At 41.0% G+C, this 16,513-nt stretch overlaps 1 non-coding gene across 1 annotated transcript; it reads right to left on the bottom strand.

Moving 5' to 3' along the window:
- Positions 1-3,874: 3,874 nt before the first annotated feature.
- Positions 3,875-3,947, bottom strand: TRNAF-GAA. Its single transcript has one exon. It is a non-coding gene; the product is annotated as a tRNA-Phe (tRNA).
- Positions 3,948-16,513: the final 12,566 nt, after the last annotated feature.

Genomic DNA, 16,513 nt, shown 5'->3' with positions numbered 1-16,513 from the left:
AGTGATCCGCAACTTGATTCTCTGTCCCTTTCCGGTCAATTATTTCTATATCAAATTCTTGGAGGAGGAGAACTCATCTGATCAATCTCGGCTTTGACTCCTTCTTGGTCATTAAATATTTGATTGTTGAGTGATCAGTATGAATGAGTACCTTGGTTCCCAACAGATATGTCTTGAATTTTTCCAATACAAAAATCACAACCAGAAGTTTCTTCTCTATGGTGGTATAATTTATTTGAGCAGGGTTTAGAGTTTTACTCGCATAAGCGATGGGGTGCAAAATAGTTTTCTTCTTTTATGCTAATGCAACCCCTATCGCATACCCGCTTGCTCGCATATGATTTCAAATGGCAATGTCCAATCCGGCGCAATCAAGACGGGTGTGGTAATCAGCGCATCTTTTAAAACTCTAAATGCGTTGAGGAAATTGTTGTCGAACTCAAATTTTCTGTCAACCTCTAGCAACGCACTCAGTGGTCGTGTAATCTTAGAAAAGTCTTTGATAAATCGTCTATAAAATCCAACATGCCCCAAGAAGCTTCAATTGCATCGATCTTTTCTTTGTCCACCTCCAACCCTTCTCAGGAGACTTTATGTCCCGACACTATACCCTCTTTCACCATGAAATGACACTTTCCCAATCGAGCACCAAATTCGTCTCCTCACATCTCTTTAGAATCTTCTCTAAGTTGGCTACGCAAACTTCATAAGTGTTCCCATAAACCGAGAAGTTGTCCATAAATATTTCCATTGAATCCTCCAAATAATCTGAAAAGATCGCCATTATGCACCTTTAGAACGTGCTTGGTGCATTGCAGAGGCCAAACGGCACGCAGAGAAAAGAGAATGTCCCATATGGGTAGATGAATATGGCCTTGTCTTGATCTTCAGAAGCTATCATGATTTGATTGTATCTGGCATACCCATCCAAGAAGCAGTAAAAATCATTCCCTGCTAGTTTGTCCAGCATTTGATCAATGAATGGTAGAAGAAAATGATCCTTCTTTATGGTCGCATTCAATTTGTGGTAGTCCATGCATATGCGCCATCCAGTGATGGTCCTTTGTTGTATTAATTCCTTGTTCTCATTTGAGACCACCGTCATTCCGCCCTTCTTTGGCACACATTGCACAGGGCTGACTCACGTGCTATCAGCTATGGGATAGATAATGCCCGCATCCAGCCACTTGATAATCTCCTTTTTGACAACCTCCTTCATCGCAGGGTTTAGTCTGCGTATATTTTCAATTGTTGCTTTGTGGTCGTCCTCAAGACGAATGTGGTGCATGTAGTACGCGGGGCTAATTCCTCTGATGTTGGCGAGCGTCCAGCCAATTGCTCGCACATGTTTCTTTAGAATGCTTATCAACGCATTCTTCTGTTCTTTGTTAAATGCAGAGGAACTTATAGCCGACAACTTCTCATTCTGCCCTAAAAATGCATACTTCAGATGGGTTAGTAAGGTCTTCAATTTAAGTGTTGGTGGTTCCACTAGGGAAGGTTGCATTGTTTTTCGTTCTTCTTTTGGCTCTACTTCTTGTGTTGCGATCATTTCTTCTTCTTTGTTTGTTTTTGCTACGATCACATTGCAGGCAACTATGGATGCATTGGCATCCTCTTCTTTACACTCTTCATCAGACTTTTCTTCTTCAATCAAATTTAGGTCATCATCAGAATCTTGCAGGTCTTCGTCATCCGAAAATTTCATGGCACAAATTATAATAAATTTGAGCTTATGTCCATTTATACTCAAAGTGATTTCTCCCTTGTGCACATCAATTTGAGCACGACCCGTTGAGAGAAAAGGTCATTCCAAAATGATGGGCACATTTTTGGCGGCCTCATAGTCTAAAATGATGTAGTCAATTGGCAAAATAAATTTATCAATCGTTATCAGCACATCCTTCACCTTACCTTCTGGATGAGCCAGAGATCTGTCGGCCAATTGGAGAGTCACTGATGTGGGCACAAGCTGCCCCACATTTAATTGTCTAAAAATTGATACCGGCATCAGATTTATGCTGGCCCCCAAATCACACAGGACTTACCCAATATAGAGTCCTTCTATGGAGCAAGGAATAGTAAAGCTCCCTGAATCGCTCATTTTCGGTGGGATAATTGATTTGGAATTTTACGTTAATGCCACTGTGGCATTTAGTGCCCCTCTTCTTAGTTACCATATCCTTCAGAAACTTGGCATAGGTAGGCATTTCCTCAATCGCTTCACTGAAAGGAATGTTAACATGTAATTGCTTTAACATAGATAAGAAGCATTGGTACTGTACCTCTTCGTTTTTCTTCTTTCTTAGCCTCTGAGGAAAAGGTGGTAACTGAACTTTCATGGTTCCCGTTTCATTTGACTTCGAGGTTGATGCAACCTCAGGTTCTACTGCTTCATGTTCTCTTTCTTCTTCTTGCATTACCGCAATCTCAGGATCAATTGCGATGGAAGTTGTTCTACTGTGCTCCTTCTTTTCTCCCTCCACAATCTTCCTACTATGCAATGTCACAACCTGACATTGCTTCTTAACTGATCCCTCTGGGTTGTGTGGAAGCTTGGTTAAACTTGGCAACGCCTCTTGCGATCTACTTTTCAGCTCACTCGCAATCTAGCCCATTTGCAATTCGAGGTTACGGATGGACGTAGCCTGACTTTGAAGCACTGTCTCGTTTTTCTCTAGATATTGCTTCAATAGGCTCTCTAAAGAAGAGGATTGCATTGATTGTTGTGAGCTACTTTCTTGATTGCTCGGTTGGCTGTTGTTGCATTCGAAGAATCCTAGTGGCCCTTCTTTTTGCGCCACAGGTTGGAAATTTTGTTGTTTATTTGGATGGTTTCTCCATCCAGTGTTATATGTATTAAAGAATGGGGTGTTTTTTATGAAGCATACTGACTGAGGGTTTTGTGGACATTCAGCATAAGAGTGAGGATCTTCATAGCCCACACAGTTGCCCGTGGGCTACCCAAACGCCTCTACCTGATTCACCTTCTGCTGATTGGATGCGTGTCCTAGCGTTATGTTCTGCAGAAGACTGGTCATCGTAGCCACTTGAGCAGAAAGTGTGGCTATTGCGTTCGCATCAACAAAATTAAAACTCTGAGATTTCCTTCTCCTGTCATTTCTTCCATCATATGTATCATCCACCCATTCCATATTGTGTTTAGCAATGCGGTCTAGTATCTCTTTAGCCTCAATGTAGGATTTGTCCATAAGTCCACCAGCTGCTGCTGTGTCTACTGCCATCTGTGATGCTCTATTCAGTCCTCTATAAAATGTCTCCATTTGGATAATCAGTGGTAGTCCATGGTTTGGGCAATTTTTGACTAAGCCCTTAAAACGCTCCCATACGGTGCTTAATGTCTCAGTATCTTCTTGTTCAAAGTTCATAATCTCTCGACGCCTCCTCGCGTTGGTGGTAGGTGGGAAATATTTTTGCATAAATTTTTCCACCAATNAGTATCTTCTTGTTCAAAGTTCATAATCTCTCGACGCCTCCTCGCGTTGGTGGTAGGTGGGAAATATTTTTGCATAAATTTTTCCACCAATTTCTCCTAGGTGGTGATTTCACCAGGCTCAAGTGAACTCACCCATTGTTTTGCGTCATCATGCAAAGAATAGGGAAACAAGAACAGCCTAATTGCTTATGAGGTGATTCCATAAATCACAAAGGAATTACACGTTTCTAGGAAACACTTCATATGGGCGTGAGGATCTTTTCCATGACCACCCCCAAATTGTCTAGCAGTCTGGAGCATTTGAAGCATAACAGATTTCATTTCGAACCTGGTTCCATCCAATTCTTATTACTTTTCAATATCAATATGGAAAAAAAAAATGAAAAATGAAAAGGTCGTCTTATTCACATCATGATGTGCCAAGAACCAGATTTGAACTGGTGACACGAGGATTTTCAGTCCTCTGCTCTACCAACTGAGCTATCCCGGCCATTTCCCGTTGGGTATATGATTCCTAGAGAGAAATCATATAATACAGGGGACGCGTATTCCCTCATGGGACGCATGCTGCTATTCGTCATCAGGATCAAATTCTGTGCAGCATGAGCTAGTTGTTGAATTGGTTGTTCTTCCACCATTGCTCGCTGCCTGTTCTGTTGTTTGAGAAATTGCTGCCTTAACCTTCGACGACGGTTGGATTGGTTCCTATGTCGGAAGGTCCTTTCAATCTCGGGGTCGTATCTGAATTCAGGAGTGTTCTCCCTGTTCCTTAACCTTCGACGACGGTTGGATTGGTTCCTATGTCGGAAGGTCCTTTCAATCTCGGGGTTGTATCTGAATTCAGGAGTGTTCTCCCTGTTCATAAACGTTCACAAGCTTAGGTGTAGCTTGTAATACTCCCTTGACTGAAGTGTTCCTACAACAAATACAAACGAAATTTCTAGTTAGTTCTTGTTTCTGAATCCCTGGCAACTGCGCCAAAAACTTGTTCGTTGCTATCATGGGATGCTCTAGGAGTGTATTGTATAAAATAAATTGGAGAAATAAGTTCTAATTATAAGTGATGCGTTTATGCTTTGATGCGTTTAAGTAATTGTAACGTGTTGGGGTATTAGTTATATGCACAGAATGCACACAACTCCTAATAATGACGTTCAAGTTTTCCTAAACTAGACCCAAGTATAAATCTAATTTTGGTTCCTGGTAAGTCCAGGGTCGATCTCAGGGATTCAGTTAACCAAATGCAAACCTTGCGTTGTATTTATTGTAGGGGTTTTCCTAAATGAATATGAGAGATGTATTATTTACACTAACTTGCTATATCTGTGCAAGAAGATACAAAAGAGTTGAGTGGTGAATGATGGGTCATGCGAAAATGGAATTTGAGGTAGGAGGACGCGTCGGTCTAAGATGAATGTACACAACTAAGATGTGATGTGGATGAGATGGGATGATTTGCTTATCTGTTTGTTTATGCATTAGACCTTATTCAACACTTCTTAATGCGAATAGCATACAAAGCCTATCTCTAGCTATACTAGGCGTTCTACTTTATGCGGCTTCGTTATTCTTTCGAACAATCTAAGTTAAGGATGTTTTTACCAAGTTGTCAAGTTGGCTTGAGCGTTAGAATGAAGTTGTGCATAAAGTATTAATGCATTAAACATAAACAAGAAATAAACAATAGCAAGTATGAGGGATCAAATATATGAATTTTATAAAAAACAAGGAGTCTTTACAAAAGCAATATTCAATCGAATGGAATCAAAGCAATAAATAAGAAGGAAATTGAGTCAAGCCAAAGAATACAATCTCTTGTAGTTCTTTGGCTCAATCTCGTTGTGTACAATCACTTGTATAGAAAGTGGACGAAGTGTCTTTCTCAAAAGTGGCGTCCTCTGCTCCTTAACCGGCGGTGGTGGTGGTTCTCAACCCTTTTGATTGTCTCAACACCACGGCACAGCTTCTACAGAATTAAGACTATAACTACAATTTACAAAGAGTAAGGATCTTTATGATTTTCGAACTCTTAACTCCAGAGGGACTTCATCTATTTATAGGCGTTGGTCAAGTCCACTTGGTGAATGGGCAGCATTAAAGTCCATGCCCTGGTCAGCATTAAAAATCCATGCCCTGGTTGGCCGCTTGACTCTTGGAAGCTTTTCAGACGCCACCTGCTGCAGATGCCCATACTTGCAAGTGGTGATGTGACATAATCAGCCTGGAGCAATGAATCTTCTTTGCGTTGAACTTCCACCAACGCATGGCTCATGCGTTAGAGTTTTTCCTGCGGCACTTGTCTAATGCGTTAGTATTAATTCTTGCGTTGAAATCCTGCAATACAGTGCGTTAGTGCTGCGATATTTAGTAATAAACCTTCTTTTGCATGAGTTTGCTGATGTTCGAATAAACCATACGTTTCTACTAAAAATGAGGAGAGTTTATCATTAAAAACCTTAATTGTTCTAACTTAAGAGCAAAAATAACTTGTATTTCTACAAGTTATCACCACCCCCAAATTTGAACAATACTTGTCCTCAAGCATTCCAAAAAAATTCTTTGTTATCTCCTTTGTCTTAAGTGTGCAAAGTTCGCCTCTCATCATATTCAGTCATAAACTTGAGATAAGAGTTTGGAAAATATAACTCAGATTGACTCTTTTCTTAAAAGGACTAATGTTTAATTTCAGGTGCAGCAGGCCTTTTATCACAACTCCTTTCATTTCTCAAAACATTCCCATTTTTTTTCTAAACCAGCAATGCGTTAGATGCTCTTCGTAAAATAAATGTTGGATAAAAAGAAAAAGATTATGAACTTACTTACCCATGCGTTGTTCCAGGTATCTCACTTTCATTTTGGCTTGCCCCCACGGGTGTCATGCGAGCATCCAACTACGGCTAAGTGCCTGTTCCAACTAAACTCATGCCATTTAAGGTTTTTTTTTTTTTTTAAAAGTAATGACAGAGGAGTTGTGTTTAACATTCTTCTTATTTTGTTCCCTTTTCTTTATGATGTATTCGTTTGATGCGTCTTAACTCGGATTTCCCTCATCCCCAAGCTATACCCATCCCAAATTTGGATACGAGCTAAATTCTCATTGCTAAAAGAGAGACAAAATTTCAAAAGGCGTTGAGAATCTGAAAGGAGTTTAAGACTTAAAGCTTGCACGCGTTAGAAGGTAAACTTAATCTTTTTAGAGAAGTTCAAGCCTTGTTGATTTTCCTAACGCCTACTCGATGCTTATAAATTTCATATAGTTGATGTCATTGAGGTTAGGCCAAGCACAAGACTTAGAAAATATCCAAAGAACAAAAATCAAGCATGCCAAGGTCAAACGCAAGGAGCAAACTGATAAGAAATTTCTCATTCATTTTCATAATTTCACATGAATTAAACAAACAAGTCAAGTAGATGCAAAAGAACAATTAAATCAAAATACACAAAAAAAAAAAAACCCAACACCCCAAAACTCTATTGTGCTGGCACGTCGTCTCGGCGTTCTTCCTCAGGGTTTTCATCCATGAAGCATAAGGGATTTCTAAGATGAACAGGTAGTGAAGGCAGAGCAAACATTCCAACCAAGACCTGATTGATGTATTGCGTTGTGTAAACATATTGGTCTTTCACCCGGATGCGCCCAACATGTTGTGCTGACCAAGTTACGGCGATCCTTCTCGGGCGAATGTGTGCGAGCACGATCAACGCAAAGCCTTGTGGTGAAGTTGCGCTCGACCAATGAATTCCTATGATCGCAATCTTTGCATTGCGTTAACGCATATTCTGCCCAAAAATATAAAGATCAACTGTTCTAATGCGTTGGACGCATGCGACCGCAATATTATAAAATTTATGCTTAATGGACGCAATTTAACATATTTCATAAACGCAATCTAACATTGTTTAAGAACTAAGTACTATGATAACGTGCATTTCTGCCTGTTATCACACCCCGAAATTTAAACAATGCTTGTCCTCAAGCATAAGCTAAAGATTCCTTTAACAAGTCAACCACAAAGTTCTTTTCTTAGATTTCTCAAGAATACTTTGTTCAAATCCTATATACCAGAATTTCCTTAAGTCTTATTCAAATCTCTTCCTAAAGTATTTCTAAGACTTAGGGACTGAAAGCTTAACTTTCAAAAGGACTTTACTCAATTTCGGAACATCGCATGATTTATTCCGGAACATCGCATCAACTTTCTATCCCATCATGATTTATTAAGCTTTCACCTTGATGCGCTGTCTCTATGCAGCCACCTTCTTGAGCAGATCTTCGTGAACGCATGCGATCGCATAGCTTTGTGGTTGCAATCTTCTAATGCGCTCGGACGCTGAATTCCTCGGATCACAATTTTGCCTTGCGCCAATGCATTTCCTATACAAATACGTAAATTAGCTGCTTTAATGCGATGGCCGCATGCGATCGCAATGTTCTCAACTTAATGCTTTTGTACACGATTTTACATATTTTTACCATCACAATCCTACATTGTTTCATATCTTTGCATTGTAATAATATGCAGTTCTGCCCATTATTACTTACCTCTGGCGGAACATAAAAACTGCTCTAATCCTCATGGGACATGTACATACATGAAAAAATGGTTTTTATCCTACTGTAGTTAAATATGCCCACTACCTCTGGTGAATCTCGAAGGAAACACAACCCCTGGTGAATCCCGAAGGAAACACAACCTCTGGTGAATCCTGAAGGAAACACAATATTTAGTGAATCTCGAGGGAAACATAACCCCTGGTGAATCCCAAAGGAAACACAATCTGGTGAATCCCGAAGGAAACACAATATCTGGTGAATCCCGAAGGAAACACAATCTGGTAAATCCCGAAGAAAACACAATATCTAGTGGGCATTTAACTAATCAGTAAATACATTATCACAGTCTCAACATCAAAATTATCACAATATGGTTTTTTAACATACATATACACCTCAATATCATGGCTATACAACATGCATATACGCTTCAATATCCTCATACGAAGTACAACCTCAGTGAATCAAGTATCATCTCTCTTACTAGCATGCAAGTATCTACATGCACAAATAAATCTTTCAGATTCTCATACAAGAACATATATCGGTCATACTATACTATCCGTTTATCATGCTATTGTTTTGTCCTGATATTCATCTATTATGCTAGCATATATCTAGTGTCTAGCCCGTGGGCAGTTCTAGTAGTAAGATTACTTACCTCGAAGTCAAATTCAGATATTAATCCAAGCTAATGATCTCCAACGAAATAAATCCTGAATTAAGTCCCCTAATACAGACATAATACTAAATTTCAGTTTTTGGAACTAGGACCCAAACATACAAATTTAATCCAATGATCACCAATTAACTTACCCAAATGAAACTTGATCAACAAACACTTGTGAGATTTCGACTCCAAAATCTCCTCTTAGCAGATTTTAAAACTCAATGGACAACGACTTGAAACCTTCAAAATACTTAAATTTAAACCATCAATTAGTCCAATAATCAATAGGTGCCCAACAACCAACAACAAGGATCACAATGCTTACCAATCCACTGGGCAGCACGTTGCGCACTTCAAAGTACTCCAATCTTGGATCTAAATTCCAAATATAACCAACATCAACAAAAAAGGAATCCAAAATTTAATGGGCAAACAAGAACCTTCAAAACTCAATCGATCATACCCAAAACTACCAGATCCGGCGAAACCCAATGATGATGGTGGCAGCGGACGGTGAACAGAGGGCGTGGATGATGGCGACGGATCTGATGAGGTCCGCACGACTGAAGAGATCTGTGGCGGCGGACAAGTTTCGAGTGGTTTCGCAAGGGAGAGGGAGGTGGACGGTAAGGGAACGTTGGGCGGCGTGGCTAAGACGCGAGGAGGGACGGCGACACTCAGTCACGAGTGAACGCGACTTGGCTGGGTCAAGGGCGAACGCGGCTTGGCTGGTGGTAGGATTTGGTCAGCCTAAAACCCACGAACGGCGAACGGGAAGAAGAAAAACTCAGGGGGGAAGGGTTTGGCATGCATGCGAAGGGGAAAAGAGGAAACTTTTTTATTAAAAAAATAATAATAAAACTAAAAAGGAAATAAAATAAATTTTATTTTATTCTTTTCCTTATTCCACTTTATTTTATTAACTTCCTTTCTTTTCCAAAAATGAAATTAATTCCTGCCATTAATTTCCAAGTTGAATAGTTTCAACGTCAATAATTAAATTCCCGTAATTACACTTGAAGTCCAAAATTTCAAAAATTCCCTCAAATAATAAAAATTACTGAAATTACATCTATAAAGAAAATGCGGGGTGTTACATTTTTCCTTCCTCAAAGAACTTTCGTCCTCGAAAGTTCATTCCTGAAAAAGCTCTGGGTACTGGGTCTTCATCTCATCCTTTCGCTCCCATGTAGCCTTCTTGAACCGGTGATTCTGCCACAGGTCTTTACTTCTCTGACGAAGATCTCTATAGGTTTCTCCTCATAGCTCAAGTTGTCATTCAACTGCAAGGGCTCGAAGTCAACTACATAGGACGGGTTTGTCACATACTTTCTCAGCATCGAAACATGGAAGATAATATGAACTGAAGACAGTGCTGGGGGCAATGCCAAATGGTAAGCTACAGGGCCAACTCGTTCCAAGACCTCAAAAGGTCCAATGAATCTTGGNTATGAACTGAAGACAGTGCTGGGGGCAATGCCAAATGGTAAGCTACAGGGCCAACTCGTTCCAAGACCTCAAAAGGTCCAATGAATCTTGGACTCAACTTCCCTTTCCTGCCAAACCTCATAATACCTTTCATGGGTGCCACTTTTAAAAACACTTTAACACCAGTCTATAATTCCAGGTCCTTACATCTCACATCGGCATAGCTCTTCTATCTGCTCTGAGCTGTTTGCATACGAGCCCTGATCTTCTGTATTTCCTCATTCGTGGTCTGCACTAGTTCAGGTCCTAGTAATTTTCTCCTCCTATTTCATCCCTATACACAGGAGACCTACAACACTTCCCATATAGGGCCTCAAATGGTGACATCCCAACAGTGGACTGGTAACTGTTATTATAAGAAAACTCCATCAAATGCAAGTGAGCATCCTAGCTTCCTAAAAACTCTATGGCACAGGCATGCAACATGTCTTCCAATATCTGGTTCAATCGCTCTGTCTGCCCGTCACTCTGTCGGTGAAAAACTGTACTGAAATCCAACTAGGTCCTCAAGGCTACCTGAAGACTTTTCCAGAAGTTAGACGTGAAACGAGGGTCTCTGTCCAACATGATGGACACAGGCACTCCGTGTAATCTTACCACCTCCTTCATGTATAACTCTGCCCACTGATTTACTGAAAAAGTGGACTTTCCAGGTATGAAATTTGCTAATTTTGTAAGTCTGTCTACCACAACCCAAATTACCATGAAATCTTTGACTGTCCATAGCAACCCACGATGAAGTCCAGAGACACATGCTCCCATTTCCATTCTGACACACTCAATGGTTGTAACAAGCTTGCTGGCTTCTGCTGGGATGAATAAAAAATAAGGAACTATGAGCCTCTAACAACAACTCACTCTTAATATCATTATCTGCTGGCACGCACAAACGTCCCTGATAGAGGAGACCACCTTCCGCTGAAACTGAGAATTTTCCATCCTGGCATGACTCTACCTTATAAACTCTCTCTTCCAAATATGGGTCACAACGCTGTGCATCAATAATTCTCTGCCTTAGACTCGATCGCACTGACAATTGTGCTAACTGTGTCATGACCTTCCCTACTGCCACTGCAATTTTTGCCCGCTCTAGCTCCTTGTACAAATGAGTCTGTCTAGTAATGAGGGCTACTGAATGAGCCACCTTCCTACTTAGGGCATCTGCCAAAAAATTTGCCTTTCCTGGGTGGTACAAAATTTCACAATCATAGTTCTTCACTAGCTCTAACCACTTTCTTTGCCTTATGCTCAACTCCTTCTGAGTGAAAAAGTCTTATGGTCGATGGAGATCTGTATCTTCTCTTTATATAAGTAGTGCCTCTAGATTTTGAGAGCGAAAACTACTGCTGCCAATTCCAAGTCGTGTGTGGGATAATTTTGTTCATGCTTCTTTAATTAGCGTGAAGCGTAAGCAACTACTCTGCCTTGCTGCATCATTACGCATTCCAACCCCTTCTTGGACGCGTCGTTGTAAATGACAAAACCATTTGATCCATCTGGTACTATAAGAACTGGGGCTGAAACCAACCTCTACTTGAAATCTTGGAAACTGTTCTCACAAGCCTCATTCCAAACAAAAGCTGCTCCCGTCCAGGTCAACTGAGTCAATGGAGCGGCTATGCGAGAGAAGTCCTTTATAAATTGTCTATAGTAGCCTGCTAATCCCAGGAAACTGCGCACCTCACTGACTGTGGTTGAACGAGCCCAACTCGTAACTACCTCAATCTTTGCAAGATCCATAGGGACATCTTCCTTCGATACTACATGTCCTAGAAAGGACACTTACCTCAACCAAAACTCACATTTAGAAAACTTAGCATACAACTTATTGGCCCTTAACGTCTCCAAAACTTTCCGCAAATGCTCCTCATGTTTGGTCTCTGTCTTTGAATAAACCAAGATGACGTTAATAAAAACAATCACAAAGGTGTCGAGGAATTCCTCAAACACCCTATTCATCAAATCCATGAACATTGCTAAGGCATTCATTAGACTAAATGACATCATTATGAACTCATAATGCCCATACCTCGAACGAAAAGCTGTCTTGGGTATGTCACTGTCCTTTATTCTCAGCTGATGGTATCCTAACCAGAGATCAATCTTTGAGAATACCATAGCTCCCTGAAACTGGTCGAACAAGTAATCAATCCTGGGAAGGGGATAATTCTTCTTGACAGTCACCTTGTTCAGCTCTCTGTAATCAATGCACAGTCGTAACGATCCTTCCTTCTTTTTCACAAATAAAACAAGTGCACCTAATGGTGACACACTAGGGTGTATGAAACCCGTGTCCAACAACTCCTGCAATTGGACCTTCAGTTCCCCCAACTATGCTAGTGCCATCCTGTATGGAGCCTTCGAAATAGGGGTTGTGCCTGGCTCCAACTCAATAGCGAAATCTATCTCCCATTACGGGGGCAGTCCGGGAAGATCCTCTGGAAAAACGTCTGGAAAATCTCTCACTACTGGGTCTGAACTCATGGTGACTTTAGCCCCTCTAGTGTCAACCACACTGGCCATAAAGCCCCTGGCTCCTTGGTCAAACAGTCTACTGGCCTTTAATGCTGAAATCACTTTGGGTAAGACCATGGTCTCAACCCCTTTAAACTTAAAATTGGCTCCTATGGGGGGTTAAAGATGACCTTCTTATGGGAGCAATCTATGCTGGCATGATTAGCGACTAATGAAGGAAATCGAAAACGAGATTTCCATGAGCAGCGAAACAAGACTATTCAAATTACAATCATGAATCAACAAATCATTTACAATCGACTTCAATACAAGCGGTTATACAATTTACAGAGAAATTACAGCATGAACAACAAATGTACAACAGGAAAACTATACTAATAATGGCAGAAGCGTCTCCATGCACCAAAGCGCGACCGCTTGAACAATAGCGACCACGAACACTCGATCTACACGATCGCAACACCGTACGAACATAGCACGAACACTTCGCGCTCATTCTTAACGATCTCCTAGGTCATGAACTCCTCTGCAACACGAACGGACTCCTTCAAAGCACCACGAACGGTCTCCAGAAAAACTCGACCGTGTCGAGTTAAGTCTGACACCACCAATAAGGCTACATTGGTATTCTTGGTGTGAGAATCCAGAGGGTGGGCTTTGTTCGAACTTGGCATGAGGCAGACAAAGGGAGGAAACAAAGATCGCGTACACAACTGGGTAAGTGTGAGATGGCTGAGACCTATCATATAGGTCGATGCCCAATCGTTTAGATAAATTTATGCGATCGTCTAGCAAAAGCTATGCGATCATTTAGCTCTATCGTTTAGTTCCGTCTGTCGCTTACAGACTCTACACAATCGTTTACCTTGGGCCAGCGATCGTCTAGCAAAGCCATGCGATCGTTTAGTAAACACTGCACGATCGTTTAGCTCACACCTGCACGATCATTTAGCTCACCCAATCATCGTTTAGTAAATCTGTATTTACTTGACGACCACCGTGAGTTTCTATACGCCGAGAGAAAACTCAAAATTCTTTTCAATCTTTTGTAAAAAACCTTTTTCAAAATAGGAAACCAATTTCCTTTTAAAATCACGGTTACCATGATCCAATAACCACCCACTACTTTGGATATTTAAAAGAAAAAGTATTAATTATCTAATAATTAATATTATTATAAACATAAATGATAACCAACTTATCATACTATATTTATAACCTATAGTTTTAATATTTCATCTCATGAAACATATAAACCATAGTTCTTTTTCTATTCCATGATACTTAATGAAATATTTACATCAATCCTCCACTAGATGTATCTTATACATCATACCGATTATATCATATATAATCAAAATACCTCTTGTCAATTTGAACATTTCAAATCAAAACCAAGAACTGATCCTCAACATAATCCAAGTACCAAGGGACCTCATGGACCTGTAGATCCGAAGCTCCTAATGGTACGTGAATAATTGACTAAATTCTTTAGTCACGGGATCCACCATCTGTTAACTGCCAGGCACTCTACTAAAGACTGACAGCTGAACTCTCCTCACTACAAATATATTATGGGTTCATCTTAACCAATCAGCACTACGACAACCCTTCACAGATCGCTCGTAAGTATAGCTGAGCCAATAACCGTTATGCCCCTGTAGTTATATCTGTCTTTTTAAGTACCACTGATCCCTCTAATGAACATTCTCTTCAAAAGAGAAGCTGTGGCCACTATGTTCAAGCCTCGGAATTAGCCCTTAAGGGAGCAATCTCTCTACTTATCTCTGCTTCGGGAAAGGAGTGAATTCCATCTTGTGGATTGAGTTCCCAGCTCCCAGATCAGACAAGTCCCCAAAAAGGTAGGCATGTTGAGTTGGCAATCTGGCCACTCTCACCCATACTAATCAAAGGACAGCCTTTAAAGGCAGGAGTTCACAAAACACTCAGGATTGAGGTCGTGCCACCTATGGTCGTTTAAGTGGGATGTAAGTCTCTAGTATCAAAGGTGTTATATACAGAGTCTAGTCATCTCGTGGTCTAGGTCTTATACAAACTCTTTGTATAGGACACCCCCGCTTCACATCTCCACATGAATGGTCAGGATCTACCATCTGTAGTAGTTTACAACACTTGCAAACCTCTACAAAGCGGGTCGTATCTGTAGTGCCACCAGGATAAGGTATCCCACCTTAATCCTTATACTATAAACCGATTTAGGTTATCACTTAAAGCATGATCCACTTGTATATCATATATACATGATTAAGTTCACATAAGATAACCAATGAGCTTTGTTTATTGGATATGAGTAAATGCCAGAATTAAATAACACTTATTTTATTCATTGAACAATGTGTATCTTTACAAAACAACGAGACTTCGAGAGAATTATGACACCAATCCCAACAGCTAACCAATCCATGCTCAATATCACATCAAAATCCCGCATATCTAAAATTATCAAGGTCACATCTAATGCGTGATTTGCTATCTCTACCTGACATGCTTTTATCTTTTTGATAACTAACATGATCTCTTCTGATGGAGTGGAAATAGATAGTGCAAAGGGCAAAGGTTCTTACTCTAATATGGCATGCCTTACAAACACGGAAGATATAAACGAGTGTGAAGAGCCAGAGTCAAACAAAACTAAAGCATAGTGCCCCAAAATGGGAAGCGTACCTATCACCACTGTGCCTGACTTCTCGGCCCCACGCCGAATGGTAGAAAACACCCTACCCTGTTGCTACTGACGACTTAGGCCTCCTTGAAACGAGCTTACAGGCTGGCCCCTAAGTTTAGGCACGTTCCTCCTTGAGCATTTCTCTAACATATGCCTCTTCTGGCCACATAAAAAACAGACCCTAGAGCCGGCTAGGCAATGTCCCCAGTGTCGCCTACCACAAGTAGTACATATCAGCCTATCCTCTTAATAGTCACCACCTGGGAGCCCTTCTGTCCCCACAGACGTGGAGCATTCACTGCGTCCTGGTTCCTCTGCTGATTCTCAAGAGCCCTGGGTTCAGCCTTCCTTTTCTGACCTATAGAAGTCCCAACCCCGAACGATCTCCTGTACTCTTTTCCAGCCTGGGAGTCGGCATCAATCCTCACGACGGCCCGCAGTGCCGCAACATACGTCTTGAGATCTAAGGCATGCACCAAACCTTGCAGTCCGCTCCTCAAACCTTGAATGAATCTCAGTGGCTACTAGTTCAGGAGCAAAGTGGGACAACTTATCAAATTCCCGCTCATACTCCTCCATCGATATAACTCCCTGTTTCAAGTTCAAGAATTCTGCCTGCTTATTATACCTGGTGTTGGCCGAAAAATATTTCTCATAGAAACGCTCCTTGAACTGCTTCCAGGTTACAAGTTTCCCACTAGTATCAATCATTTTCTCTGCTAAACGCTACCAGATTTTTGCATTGCTAGTCAAAATGAAAACTGTACATTGGAGCTTATGCTCTTCCGAGCACCTCATAAAACAAAAAATCGTCTCGATAGATGACAACCACATCTCTGTTTTGGTGGGTCCCCCAACGATCCATCAAAGAAGCAAGGGTCAAACTTCCTAAAATCCCTCAGATGTTTAGCCTTAAGAGACAGGCCCTACATGTCACCATCCTGCGGTCGGGTCTGCTGTAATTACTCAGGTGGCACTGGTTCCTCCTAAGCTTGGTTCTCGACAGTCTGTCCTACCATCGTGTTACAGATCAGCTCCTGCAGTTTTTCCATTAGAGCGGATGCAACAGCTTCACTAATTCTGGCTTCCATTGCCTTTTTATCAACTTGGGACATAGGTGGATTTGAAGCTGTCGGGACAGTCTGGCTACTCTCAGCTCCCTCTTCCTACACCCCTCCTCTA

Source organism: Benincasa hispida, chromosome 7, assembly GCF_009727055.1.
Source record: "Benincasa hispida cultivar B227 chromosome 7, ASM972705v1, whole genome shotgun sequence".
Classification (NCBI taxonomy): Eukaryota; Viridiplantae; Streptophyta; class Magnoliopsida; order Cucurbitales; family Cucurbitaceae; genus Benincasa; species Benincasa hispida.
This window is presented reverse-complemented; position numbering and strand designations above follow the sequence as displayed.